The 14236-nt window shown below is 38.8% G+C and overlaps 1 non-coding gene across 1 annotated transcript; it reads right to left on the reverse strand.

The window, feature by feature from the left end:
- Nucleotides 1–7374: 7374 nt before the first annotated feature.
- On the reverse strand, nucleotides 7375–7479 carry LOC113936810. Its single transcript, XR_003524373.1, has one exon. It is a non-coding gene; the product is annotated as a U6 spliceosomal RNA (small nuclear RNA).
- Nucleotides 7480–14236: the final 6757 nt, after the last annotated feature.

A 14236-nucleotide genomic window follows, 5' to 3' on the forward strand; every position in this document is an offset into this window, starting at 1 on the left:
CTTAATAGGATGAAAATAAAAGACAAAAAATGGGCAAAAGATGTGAACAGACACCTCACAAAAGATAGACAAATGGACAATAAGAACAACAACAACAAAAAAGTCCACAGCATGAGTGTTTTAACCATATTACTTTGGGTAAGGTATGGTGATGCAGATGAAGAGAGAGAAAGTGGAGAATTTTACAATTTATTATACTCACAGTTCCCAGGGGAGAACACAGCATGCCATGTGGGGTCGCTTTGTGGAAGTGCCAGGATCATACACAAGGCCACGGGAGAGAAGAGAACTGTGGGCAAGCACCTTTATTGCTGTTTCTGTGGGAAGGAACGATGGAGGCAAGGTAAGCAGGCTTAGGACTGCTACTTTGAATAATTTCAGCAGGCTCTGAGGAAGAGGGTCTGTCCCTGGTTGTCCAGTACCTGGTCCTGGGACAATTAAGGCAGATGTATAGTGTTCCGGAGTGTGAGCCCCAATGAGAGAGGTAGTTAGGGTGTGCACTTAACCAGCAGCTCAAGAAGAGCAACTGATTGGCCTCTAGCCAAGGTCTAAAAACATTTGGAGATAACCTATTTGTAAAAACGGTATTAGAATGGGTCCTCAAGTCACCACGAAAAACACAAAGCCACCACAATAGCAAGTAAAACATATCTACTAGAATGGTTAAAATGTGAAAGACAGACAATGTCAAACGTTAACAAGGCTGTGGAGAAACTGGAACTGTTACGCATTGCTCATGAGAGTATAAGCTGGCACAACTACTATGAAAAGCAATTTGGCATTTCTTGTAAAAATTAACCATAGATCTACACTATGATCTAGTAATTTCACTCCTGGGTATCTGTGCAAGAGAATTAGAAATATGTACCTACAGGAAACTTGTTCAAGAATGTTTATAGCAATTTTACACATAACCACAACTCTGTAATAAAAAGACCACTCCCCCCACCCCACCCCCAGTCCTTGAAGCCATAAGCAACCACTAATCTACTTTCATCACTGGATTTCCCTATCCTGGAATTTCATCTGAATGTGATCATAGAACGTGTGGTCTTTTGTGACTGGGTAAGTGTTGTTTTTTTTCCACTTGGCAGAATGTTTTTCAAGGTTCATCCCAGTTATAGTGTATATCACTACTTCATTCCTTTTTATGGCTGCATGATAGTCCATTGTGTGGATATGCCACTGTATTTGTTTGCAAGGGCTGCCGTGACAAAGTACCACAGAGTGGTGGCTTCAACAACAGAAATGCATTTTCTCATAATTGTACAGGTTCAATGTCCAACATGAATGTGTCACCAGGGTTGTTTCTTCTCCCTATGTCTTAACATGGTCTTCCTTCTGTATGGACAAGCCTCTGTCCTAATCTCTCTTTATAAAGACACTAGTCATTGCGTTAGGGCCCACCTTCATGCCCTCACTAAACTTGAATTACCTCTTTCAAGACCCGATCTCCAAATACCATCACCTTCTGAGGTACTAGGTGCTAGGACCTCAATATATAAATTTTTGGGGGACAAATTCATCCCACAACAGCCACATTTTGTTTATCCACCTGTTGGTGGACATTATTTCCACATTTTGCTATTGTGGATAATGCTGTTATAAAAATCCATTTACATGTTTGATTATCTCTTTTTTTTTTTTTAACAATGCGAACTCTAGTTTGATTGGTCTGGCTTGTTCACAGGTAAGTCTCCTGCTCAGACAACGAAAGGGCCAGCTAATGGTGAGGGAAGGCATTGTCTTCAGCCTTCCAGAGTCATGGGTCTGCAGGGCTCCCCCAGCCCAGTGCAATTCTCTGCCCTTGCGCCTAGGAGGAAAGAAGGGAAGAGCTCTTTGGGTGGGGGAGTGGGAGGCAGCTACAGGGTAATTTTAGTGCAGAGCCCAGGGTCTGTTCTTCACAGCAGGAGGTAGTAATCACATAAAGTTTTATTTCAAACTTAAAATAAATGAGAGAATTGTATATTATTCTCACTTGTTGATTTTTTTTCTTAAATTTTCTTTTTTACAAAAAAAAAGTGGGGGGACAGCAGGAAAGAAAAACACAGGAGGCAGATGAGGCATACCTGTGTTCAGATTAGAAGAAATCAGGGAGATGAGAACTAAGCTGTTACTGCTGGAACAGTAACACTGTGGCTGGCCCCAGGGCTCTCTCCAGGCATCCTGGGGGAATGGCAACAAGCCCTAGAAGGAGAGACAAATGTGGGAAGATAGCTGTCCCCAGACCAGCAGCAGTACCATTCTTCTGGTGGCCACCTTGGGCAGTCAACTGGGTTGAAAATATTTGAGGCTCCCATGTTTGGAGGCTGGGTCTCCAAAGCATGGGCCCATGGGGTCAGAGAAAAGGGAAGAGGTGTGAAGGGATGGCACAGAAGGGCTGTGTGTTCCATCACAGTCCTTCCCTGGGATCATGGGGATCCAGGGGGGCAAGGGGAATCAGGACTCTTCCCTGTTTGTCAGCCAATCAGCTTCTTCAGGAAGCCTTCCTGATGGTCCCTGATACCTACAAACTTGCCCATCATGTCCCATTCTTGATGGCCAGCACATTGGGGAACAGCTGACATCTTACACTCATAATGTGTGGTCATTAATATCCACCTTGGTCATTACCACCTTTCCGTGCTGTTTGGACACCATCTTCTCTAGTCTTTGCCCCAGAGGAAAAAAACCTGCAGGGGCCACACCACTGTGCATGGAAATCCACAAGCACTGGTGTCTCACTGTTGACAACTCAGTCTTGAAAGTCAGGTCCACCCTGGATGTTAAAGGTCACTGTAGAGACTCTGGTGGTGTCTATACTGATTAGGCTGAACTAGGTGTTCCTGTCAGGCCACCAGGACTGTACTGTGGGGTCTGCAGAGCCCTGGAGTTAAGGGGTGCCCACCTCTTCAGAAGTCTCTGAGCCATCTTCCTACAGTATGGGTAGAGAGTTGCACAGCTTGGCCCTCACCACCCATCAAAGGTACTCCTCCATTTACGAGTTTTTGTGTGGACATATTTTTTATTTCTCTTGGGTATATACCCAGAAGTGGAATTGCTGGGTGATATGAGAACACTATGTTTAATTATTTAAGGAACCGCTAGTCTGTTATCCCAAGTAACTGCACCATTTTACACTCCCACCAGCAGTGTATGAGAATTCCAGTTTGTCTATATCTTCACCAACATCTATTATCTCTCTTTTTTTTAATTCTAGTCACCCTAATGGGTACAAAATGGTAACTCAGTGTGATTTTGATTTGTATTTCCCTGCAGGCTAAAAGATGTTGACCATCTTTCCATGTGCTTGCTGACCATTTGTGTATTGTCCTTGGCAGAACATTCATTCAGAATCTTTGCCAATTTTTAAATTGGGTTATTTATATTTTGATTTTTGAATTATAAGCATTTTTTCTATATTCTAGATACAAATTATTTATCAGATATATGATTTGCAAATGTTTTCTCCCATTCTGTGAGTCGTCCTTCACTTGTTTCCAAGTTTGGGGGATTATGAACAGAGCTTCTATGAACATTACCCTACAGGTTTTGGTGTGAACATAAGTTTTCATTTCTCTAGGGTAAATACCTCAGAGTGGAATTTCTAAGTCATATGGTGTACGTTTAACCCTATAAGAAGCTGCCAAGAAGGGACTTCTGGAATGGTGCAGTAAGGATCTCAGTAAACCTTCTCCCTTCACAGATTTTAAAAAAAAAAAAAAAGGCAAAAAATTTACCATTTTAGAACACTATAAATGAACTGAACTTAAAGGCATTTATTGAAGAAACACTACTGAACCTCAATAAGAACAGTGGGATTTGTGACATTCTACCTTGGGTAACTCTCAATCATTCTCAACCAACACCAGAAACGGCAGAAACTGAGTCTGGCAGTCATCAGAGGGGACTCACCTGATTTGAAACTCTGTAAAAGGTCTATCCTCAGGGCATTATTGAAAACAATAGCAAGAGGTGTCACTCTTTGAAGGTCAGCATCACATCCGCCTAGGGCTGTGAAACGGGTTAGAAGAACTGGAAAATAAGACAGTGACAGGGGACTTTGAAAAGTTCTGACAGGGATGCCTGGATGGTGCAGTAGGGGGTTGGGCCTCCAACTCTTGGTTTCATCTCAGATCATGATCTCAGGGTTGTGAGATCAAGCCGTGATGTTGGGGTCCATCCTGGGAGTGGAGCCTGCTTAATATTCTCTCCCTCTCCCTTTGCCCCTCCCCCTTCTCTAATATATCCACTGGAATTTTTTTTGTTTTCTTATTATTTTTAAAGATTTTATTTCTTTATTTGACACACAGAGAGAAAACAAGAGCAGGAACACAAGCAGGGGGTGTGGGAGTCGAGAGGGAGAGGCAGGCTTCCCACTGATCGGGGAGCCCAACGTGGGGCTTGATCCCAGGACCCTGGGATCATGACCTGAGCTGAAGGCAGATGCTTAATGACTGAGCCACCCAGGAGCCCCAAAATTTTTTTTAAAAAGCATCTGTATACCAAACTCATAAACAAGTATATAAGCCCTAGATCTTCCTTGCAGATGCTGAATAACATTGTTCCTCAACAAATACAAGTTAGATATAAAAAAAAAACCAAACCAACCACATGAGGCATAGAAAAATAGCAAAATAGCAGACATAAATTGAACCATATCAATAGACAGGAATAGGCTGAAAAAAAAATGGAAAAAGATACACCATACAGAGTGGCCAGAAGAGAGAAGGGATGGTCACATTAATATCAGACAAAATATGCTTTAAAAAAGTTACTGGAGAAAAATAAGGACATTCTTTAATAATAAAAGAGTAATTTCCTCAAAAAATATAACAGTTATGAACATATCTGCCCCTAACAGAACCCACAGTTACATGAAATAAAAACTGACATAATTGAAGGGAGACATAGACAATTCAGTCATAGAAGTTGGAAAGTTAAACAATACACTCTCAATAATTGATATAACAACCAGGCAGAAAATCAGCAGGAATACAGAAAACTTCAGTAATACTAGCAACCAATTTGATGGAGCTGATATTTATTGAACACTCTACCAATAGAAGAATACACACTCTTTTCAAGGCAGCATGCCCTATTATTCTCTCCAGCCTAAATAATATGCTAGACCATAAAGCATCTTAATAAATTTTAAAAAATGAAATCATGCTAAGTATGTTCTCTGGCTACAATGGAAATAAACTAGAAATCAACAACTAAAGAAATTTGGGATTCAAAAGTATTTTAATCAATACATTTCTAAATACTCTAGGAATCATCAAAAAATTATGAGAAATTAGAAAAGTATTTTGAACTGAATGAAAATAAAAACAAAACCTATCAAAATGTATCAAATGCAGTTAAGGATGTTTTTAGTGGGAAATTTGTATCTTCACATATAAGTGAAACCATATGATAATTGTCTTTCTCTGCTTATTTCACTTAGCATAATCCCCTCCTGTTCCATCCATGTCAATGCAAATGGTAGGTATTCATCCTTTCTGATGGCTGAGTATTATTCCATTGTATATAGGAACCACATCTTTATCCACTCATCCGTTGAAGGACATGTTGGCTCCTTCCAAGTTTGGCTATTGTGGACATTGCTGCTAGGAATATTGGGGTCCATGTGCCTTATTTTCACTACAGCTGTATCTTTGGGGTAAATACTCAGTAGTGCAATTGTTTGGTCACAGGATAACTCTATTTTTAATGTCTTGAGGAACTTCCATACTGTTTTCCAAAGTTCTTTTTTTAACATTTTGAGGAAACTTCATCTCTTTCATTTCTAATGTAGTTATTTGAGTCTTCTCTCCTTTTAGTCAGCCTAGCTAATGATTTGTTAATATGTTATTTTTTTGGAGAAACAACTCTTGGTTTCATTAATTTCCTCTACTATTTCATTAATTGTCCCTGCTGTTATTCTATCTTCTATTTTATTTCTCTACTCTGATTTTGATTATTTCTTTCCTTCTAGCACCTATGGGTTTAGTTTTTCTCTTCTAGTTCTTTCAGGAGTAAAGTTCAGTTGTTGATTTGAAATCTTTTTAATATAGACATTTACTGCTATAAATTTCCCTCTAGTACTACTTCTGTTGCATCTCACAAGTTTTGGTAGTTTGTGTTTTTGTTTTCATTTGTCTCAAGATATTTTCTAATTTCCCTTGTGATTTCTTCTTTAACTCATTAGTTAAGAGTGTATTGATTAATTTTCACATATTTGTTGATTTTCCAGTTTTCCTTATGCAACTGAATTCGTTTCAATCTTTAAAAAATTTTTAATACTTGTTCCGTGGCTTAACAAGTATTAACTAGTTCTATGGTCTATCCTGAGGTGCCTGGGTGGCTCAGTCAGTTAAGCATCTGCCTTCGGCTCAGGTCATGATCCCAGGGTCCTGTGATCGAGCCCCACATTGGACTCCTTGCACAGCATGGAGCCTGCTTCTCCCTCTCCTTCTGCCTACTTGCTCTCTGTCAAATAAATAAATAAAATCTTAAAAATAAACATATAGTCTATCCTGAAGAATACTCTACATGCACTTGACACAAATGTATTCTATTGTTGGGTGGAGTGTTCTGTATATCTGTCAGGCCCAACTGGTCTGTAGTATTGCTCAAGTCTTCTATTTTCTTATTGATCACCTGTCTGGTTCTTCTCTATATTATTGAAAGTAGCGTGCTGAAGTCTCTCCCTCTCTGTCAACATTTGCTTCATATACTTCAGAGCTCTGATGTTTGCCACATATATGTTTGTAATTGATAGATCTTCTTGGTATATCAACCTTGTTATCAATATATTATATAATGTCCTTCTTTGTCTCTTGTAACAGTTTTTAGTCTATTTTGTGTATTAGTATAGCCAATTCCTGCTCTATCTTGGTAATTATTTGCACTATCTTTCCCAAGCATTTCATTTTTAACCCATTGTGTCTTGGATCTAAAGTGAGTCTCTTGTAGACAGCTTATAGTTGGATTCTGTTTTGTTTTATATCCATTCTGCCAACCTAAGTCTTTTGGTTGGGAGTTTAATCCCTTTACATTTAAAGCAATTGCTGATAATGACTTACTTTGCTATTTTGTTGTTTCCTATATCTTATAGCTTTATTGTCCCTCATTTTCTCCATTATTGCCTTCCTTTGTGTTTAGTTGATTTTTTTATAGTGACACATTTTGATTCTCTTCTCATTCACTATATATATATTTTTTCAAGTTTTTACTTAAATTCCAGTTAACATACAGTGTAATATTAGTTTCAGGTGTAGAATTTAGTGATTCATCACTTACATACAACACCTGGTACTCATCACAAGTGTCCTATTAACCCATCAGCTATTTAACCCAGCCCCCCACACCTACCTTCCCTCCAATAACCCTGTTTGTTCTCTATAGTTAAAAAATATAGAATGCTTCATGAATTTGTGTCATCTTTGCACAGGGGCCATGCTAATCTTCTCTGTATTTTTCCAATTTTAGAATATGTGCTGCTGAAGCAAGCACTCATTCACTATTTTTAAAGTTACTTTCTTAATAGATTCTTTAAAGCATACCATATATATCTTTAAAAAAGATTTTTATTTATTTGAGAGAGAGAGAGCAAGCACGAATGGGGGGGGGGAGCAAAGGTAGAGAGAGAAGCAGACTCCCTACTGAGCAGGAAGCCTGATGTGGGGCTTGATCCCAGAACCCTGAGATCATGACCTGAGCTGAAGGCAGATGCTTAGCTGACTGAGCCACCCAGGTGCCCTACATACCATATACATCTTAATGTAGAATTGACTTCAGAGTTATAGCAACTTAATTCCACGGACTTATGTAAATGTTACTCCTATATAGTTCCATTCCATCCTCTCACTTTCTGTGCTTTTATTTTTATACATATCTATATATGCTACAAATCCTGAGATCAAAACACACCTCAGAGATTGACCTTAAAAACTAGTCCTTCCAGAATTAAATTGGATCAGACTACTGAGCAATTTACACCTCCAAGAAATTGTTGGAAACAGCAGAGCAATCAGCAGGAAATCAGTGGAGCCTAATGAGCTGGAAATAGTACCAAATAAGTCAGATTGCTTCACAAAGAGATCAAAGGAAAGGACAGTTGGAGACTCCTGTCATCCTAGGTGACTGAGAACACACCCAAGCACAACACTGAATGCTTCACATTGCAAAGGGAAATGGATTTCACTAAAATAGCCTAGTCAAAACACAAAACAAATTAAGCAAAAAACAATAAAAGCAAGTCTGGGGGTGGGAGGAGGGATTGGTATTCAGAACTGCTACGATATGTTACCTAATATATCCATTTTTTGGCAAGAAAAAGGGACAAGAACAAAGGAAGATATGAAGACAAGGTTTCATCAAGTAGAGAATATCAATAAAGAGATAGAAATAATAAAAAGAACCAAATGGCAATTCTGGAGTTGAAGAATGCCATAACTAATATAAAAAAAAAAATCACAAGAGCTAACCAGTAGATTTGAGTTGGCAGAAGAATCAGAAACCTTGAAGATAGATAAATAGATATACAATCTGAAGAACAGAGAAAACAGAATGAAGGAAACTGAACAGAGACTCAGATAAATTTGGAACATCTTTAGATGCATCAACATATATTTAATGAGAAAACCAGGAGGAGAGAAAAAAGAAATGAGGAGGAAAAATATTTAAAGAAATAATGGTTAAAACCATCTCCAATTTTTAAAAAACATTTTATTTATTTGACAGAGACACAGTGAGAGAGGGAACACAAGCAGGGGGAGTGGGAGAGGGAGAAGCAGGCTTCCTGCTGAGCAGGAAGCCCCAATGCAGGGCTTGATTCCAGGACCCTGGGATCATGACCTGAGCCAAAGGCAGACGCTTAACGACTGAGCCACCCAGGCACCCCCATCCCCAATTTTTTAAAGAATTTTATGAGAGAGAGAGAGAGAGAGGAGGGATAAGCAGACCCCACACTGAGCATGGAGCCCAACACGGGAGTTTGATCTCCGGATCCCAAGACCATGAGCCAAGCCAAAACCAAGAGTCAGACACTTAACTGAGCCACCCAGGCACCCCAAACCATCCCCAATTTTTGGACAAGCATTAATCTATACATACCAGAAGCTCAACAAACTCCCAGCAGGATGTGTGCAGACACCCACAGATACATCATGGTAAAAATGCTGAAAATTAAAGACAGTATCTTGAAAGCAGCAAGAAGAAATCAATGTATTACTCACAAGGGTACCTCAATAAGATTAACAGCATGCTTCACCTCAGAAACAATGGAGGACATAAGGCAGTGGGATAACATATTCAAATTGCTCAAAAGGAAAAACCCTACCAACCAATCTTTTAACCAGCAAAATTATCTTTCGAAAATGATGGTGGGGCGCCTGGGTGGCTCAGCTGGTTAAGCATCCAACTCTTGTTTTTGGCTCAGGTCATGATCTCGGGGTTGTGAGATCAAGCCCTGTGTTGGGCTCCATGCTGGGTGTGGAGTCTGCTTAAGATTCTCTCCCTCTCTCTCTCCCCCTCTGCCCCTCCCCTAACCCCCTCCCTCTCAAAAAAAAAAAAGGTGGTAAAATAGATATTCCCAGGAAATAAAAAATGACAGAATTCATTCCTACCTGGCTTACCTTAAAAGAAATACTGAAGAATGTTCTTCAAGTTTAAATGAAGTAATTCTGGACAGAAATTCAAAACCAAATAAAAAGTAGTAAAAGTAATTATAATACAGTATAGCTTCATATTTCTTCCTAGGAGATTTAAGAAGTTGCATGAAAAATATTTATGTAATTGTACTGTTGGCCTTAAAATATATAGAAATTATTAGCTCATTCCCCAGGTGTGTATGATAAAATAGCTAACCTATGGTTTCGGTTATTATTTTTAATTGAGAGGAACTATTTGCTTTAACATTGCCCTCAGCCTTGAATTATCCCATATTGTTTCAAATAAAATCAGTTCTTTCAGAGAGAGCTTCAGAGCTCTTTTCTTACAGACTGCTACCCCCTCTGGGCAAAATCTCTGAACCACTATTCTGGGCATTGTGCTTGGTAGTAGCCTCTTCTCATCCTGCCTCTCTTGGTGTGGAATCTGTCCTAAATGTAAGCTGAGATGAGGACAATCAGGGTCCCAGTATTCTGGGCTCCCTATGCCTGAGTAGAGTATCCCTTCTATGTAGGGTAGGGGCTGGTGGAAGAAGTCCCAAACTACTCAACCATACTCATCAGTCATTTGGCCTCTTCAACTGAGTTGGTAAGGATGAGAAACACTTGCAGCCTCCCTCTCCCTCTGAGATATGGTAACCCTTGATTGGGAGCTGGAAGGAGAGGGAGCTCCATCTTCTTGGTCACACCTACCTAAAATGAAGCTTCTTTCAAGGAAAACTGCAGAGTGGAGGAGGGAACAGGTCATATTTTAAATGCTAGATTCTCACTGTTCTAAGTTTCAGTAAATTTTTTGATAAATATTTCACTTGCTGTATGCCCTTAGGATATGTTTCAAACTTTAAATGTTTAGTTGTTGTGGGATTTTAAATTTTACTTTCCAGCTTTACTTCTTTTACTTGAGAATGGGTCTGCAGAGATACTTTTTTACTCTATGATCTGGAAGTGGAACATAAGGTCTTAGATCTTTTCTGATCTAAACTTCAAACTTATCCTTGGAACAGAGATGGCCTACAACAATCAAAAACCAACACCAAAACCAAAAACCAGAAATAAACAAATAACCTCCAAAACAAAACAAAACAGCAAACCCTGGGGAAGGGAGAGAATCTGATTTCCAGAGTTACCACATTTATTAGATTCAAATGGCCAGTTTAAACAGTATCAAAATCAAAAGGCATTCAAAGAAAATACAAATTAATCAACAGAAATTATCCCTGAAAAATAACTAATGGCAGATATACTAGACAAAGACTTTAAAACAACTGCCTTAAAGATGCTCAAAGAACTAAAGGAAAATGTGGAGAAAGTCAAGAAAATAATGTGGGAACAAAATGGAATATCAATAGGGTGCCTGGGTGGCTCAGTCGTTAAGCATCTGCCTTCGGCTCAGGTCGTGATCCCAGGGTCCTGGGATCGAGTCCCACATCGGGCTCCCTGCTCAGCAGGAGGCCTGCTTCTCCCTCTCCCACTGCTTGTGTTCCCTCTCTTGCTATCTCTCTGTCAAATAAATAAATAAAAATCTTTAAAAAAATGGAATATCAATAAAGAGATGGAAATCTAAAAAAGACAAAAGAAACTCTGGAGCTGAAAAGTACTGAAATGAAAAGTTCACTAGAGGGATCCAAAGGCAGACTTGAGCAAGCAGAAGAAAGCCTCAGAGAACTTGAATATAGAACAATGAAAATTACTGAGTATGAGGAACAGAAAGAAAAAAATATTAAGGAAAAGCAAACAGCCTAAAGGACCTCTGGGATACCATCAAGTGGACCAACATATGCATCATGGGAGTCCAAGAAAGAGAAGAGAGGGAGGGAAAAAGGCAGAAGAAATCTGAAGAAATTATTTGAAGAAATAATGCTGAAAACTTCCCAAATTTGACTAAAGACATAAAATAAACATCCAAGAAGCACAACAAACTCCATATAAAATTAAGTCAAAGAGATCCATACCTGTGTCAACTATACTTCAATTTAAAAAATAATTGATAAAAAGAGATCCACAAGACACATTACAAACTTTCAAAAGACAAAGAGAACCACGAACCTTGGATGAGAGAAGTGAATCATTACATACAAGGGATACTCAATAAGATTATCAGATTTCTCAGCAGAAATTTTGGAGGTCAGAAGACAGTGGATCAATATATGCAAAATGCCAAAGGAAAAAAACTTTCAACCAAGAATCCTATATCCAGAAAAACCTGCCCTTCAAATTGACAGAGAAAGTAAGACATTCCCAGGTCAACAAAAGCCAAAGGACTTGGTGCTCACTAGACCTAGCCTGCAAGAAATGTTCAAGGGAGTCTTGCAAAGGTGAAATGAAGACACCAGACAGTAACACAAGCTATATAGAGAAATAAAAATCTCAATAAAGGTGAATACATGAGCAATTAGACAAACTAGTAAACAATGGTTTGTAGTTGTACTTTTTGCTTTTTATGTGATTTAAAAGCTTAATACATTTAAAGAGAAAACAATTCGTGTAAAAGCTAGCATAGTAATAAGTGCTGACATTAAGTTTTTTGGTAATAGTGTAAGTACCTGATATTAATATTTTGGTCACTGAGGCATCCATTTCAAAAGAAATCCATCTTGAATAGACATATTGCCAACTGTTTGACACAACTACTAGCAAAACAACCAGAGAAGGAATTAGGTCACCCTCACTCATGAAGCTCCTTGTTTCAGAAAGCCCTGGGTAACCTAGATAACTGATCACTTGAGTAACCTTGCTTCTCCCTTCCAGTACCTTAATTCCCACTCAGGCTTTAAATTAACCAATAAGGAGTGAAACGTGAAACCCCAGACACCCCACCCTCAGTTCCTAATAAAGGCAGAGCCCCAGGTCTGCACTCTCCCTATACCTGCAACCTCACTGTGCAGCCCTTGGATGCACCATGTGTCTTAGAGGATCTGTAATAATGCCCGTTCTTCAAAGTTCTCTGATGGTCATTTCTGAGGTATATCTTGAAGTCATAAGAACCATGGGGGCTGATCCAGCCACAACTTTGGTCCCAGTGGGGGAAATGTCTGTGAGGGCTTGCTACAAGGACTATGGGCTTGAGCAAGTGTCTCAGGCATTCCTTTTTTTTTTTTCCCCTGAGAGAGAGAGAGATAGAGAGAGAGAGAGAGAACAAGCAGGGAGGGATGGAGGGAGAGGGAGAGAGAGAATCTTAAGTAGGCTCCATGCCCAGTGCACAGCCTGATTCGGGGCTCAATCTCACAACCCTGAGATCATGACCTGAGCCAAAATCAGGAGTTGAACACCAAACCAACTAAGCCACCCAGGTGCCCTGTGCCTCAGGCATTCTTAGCCAACATCATCATTATCAATAGGCTGGAAGTAACGGGACATCTAATATTACTGTAACTTTGGTTTGTTACTCTAAATCTTGTTTTCTATATTTAGAAACAAATTAGTCTCTTTTAGAGACTAATGCATTTAAAAGATTATTAGCTTGTTTTGGGACACACAATGTATGAAGACATAATTATGTGACATTAACAACCAAGAGGTGGATACAGAGCTGTAAAGGTGCAGTTTTTGTATGTTATTGAAATTAAGCTGGTATAAATTCAAATTAGGATGTCAAATATAATCCACATGGTAACTACAAAGAAAATATACACAAAGGGAAATGAGAAAAGAACTTAAACATTTCCATACCAAAAAAACCCCAAAAAACCCAAAAAAAACCTAAACACAAAAGACAGTAATGTAGGAAGTGAGGGATGAAAAAAAATCCATAAAGCATATAGAAAGCAAATAACACAATGATAGAAGTCCCTCCTTATCAATAATTACTTTAAGTGTAAATGGATTAAACTCTTCCAGTCAAAAGACAGTGATTGGCAGAACGGATAAAAACACATGATCCATCTTAATAAGATCCAAAGACACAAACAGGTTGAAAGTATCGGGGGAAAAAAAAATTCCATGCAAAAAGTACCAAAAGAGCAAGTGTGACTATACTAATATCAGACAAAATAGACTTTAAACCAAAAGACTTGGACGAGCCAAAGCCATCCTGACACAGAAGAACAAGGCTAGAGACATTTCCCCATTTCAAACCATATTACAAAGCTTTAGGAATCAAAAGAGTAGGGTATCAGCATAAAACCAGACACATAGATCAATGGGACAGAATTGAGAGCCCAGAAATAAACCTATACATTCATGGTCAATTAATATTTGAAAAGAGAGCCAAGAATGCTCAATAAAGACAGTCTCTTCAATAAATGGTACTGGGGAACTGGATATTCATATGCAAAAGAATAAAACTAGACTCCTCTCTTATCCTACTCATAACAATTAGCTCAAAATGGATTAAAGACTTAAATAAATGTAAGACATGAAAACATAAGACTCCCAGAAGAAAACACAGGCAAAAAGTTCTGGCAATGATTTTCTTTTCTTTTTTTTTTTTGCATGACACACAGAGTACCAGTAACAAAAGCAAAAATAAATAACTGGGACTATATCAAACTAAAAACTTCCGCACAGTAAAATAAATGAGATAAAAAAATGAAAAGGCAACCTATGGAGAGAGAAAATATTTACAAGCCACATACTGGATAAAAGGTTGATATGAAATCATA

The sequence above is a fragment of the Zalophus californianus genome, chromosome 17, assembly GCF_009762305.2.
Source record: "Zalophus californianus isolate mZalCal1 chromosome 17, mZalCal1.pri.v2, whole genome shotgun sequence".
In the NCBI taxonomy this organism is placed as follows: domain Eukaryota; kingdom Metazoa; phylum Chordata; class Mammalia; order Carnivora; family Otariidae; genus Zalophus; species Zalophus californianus.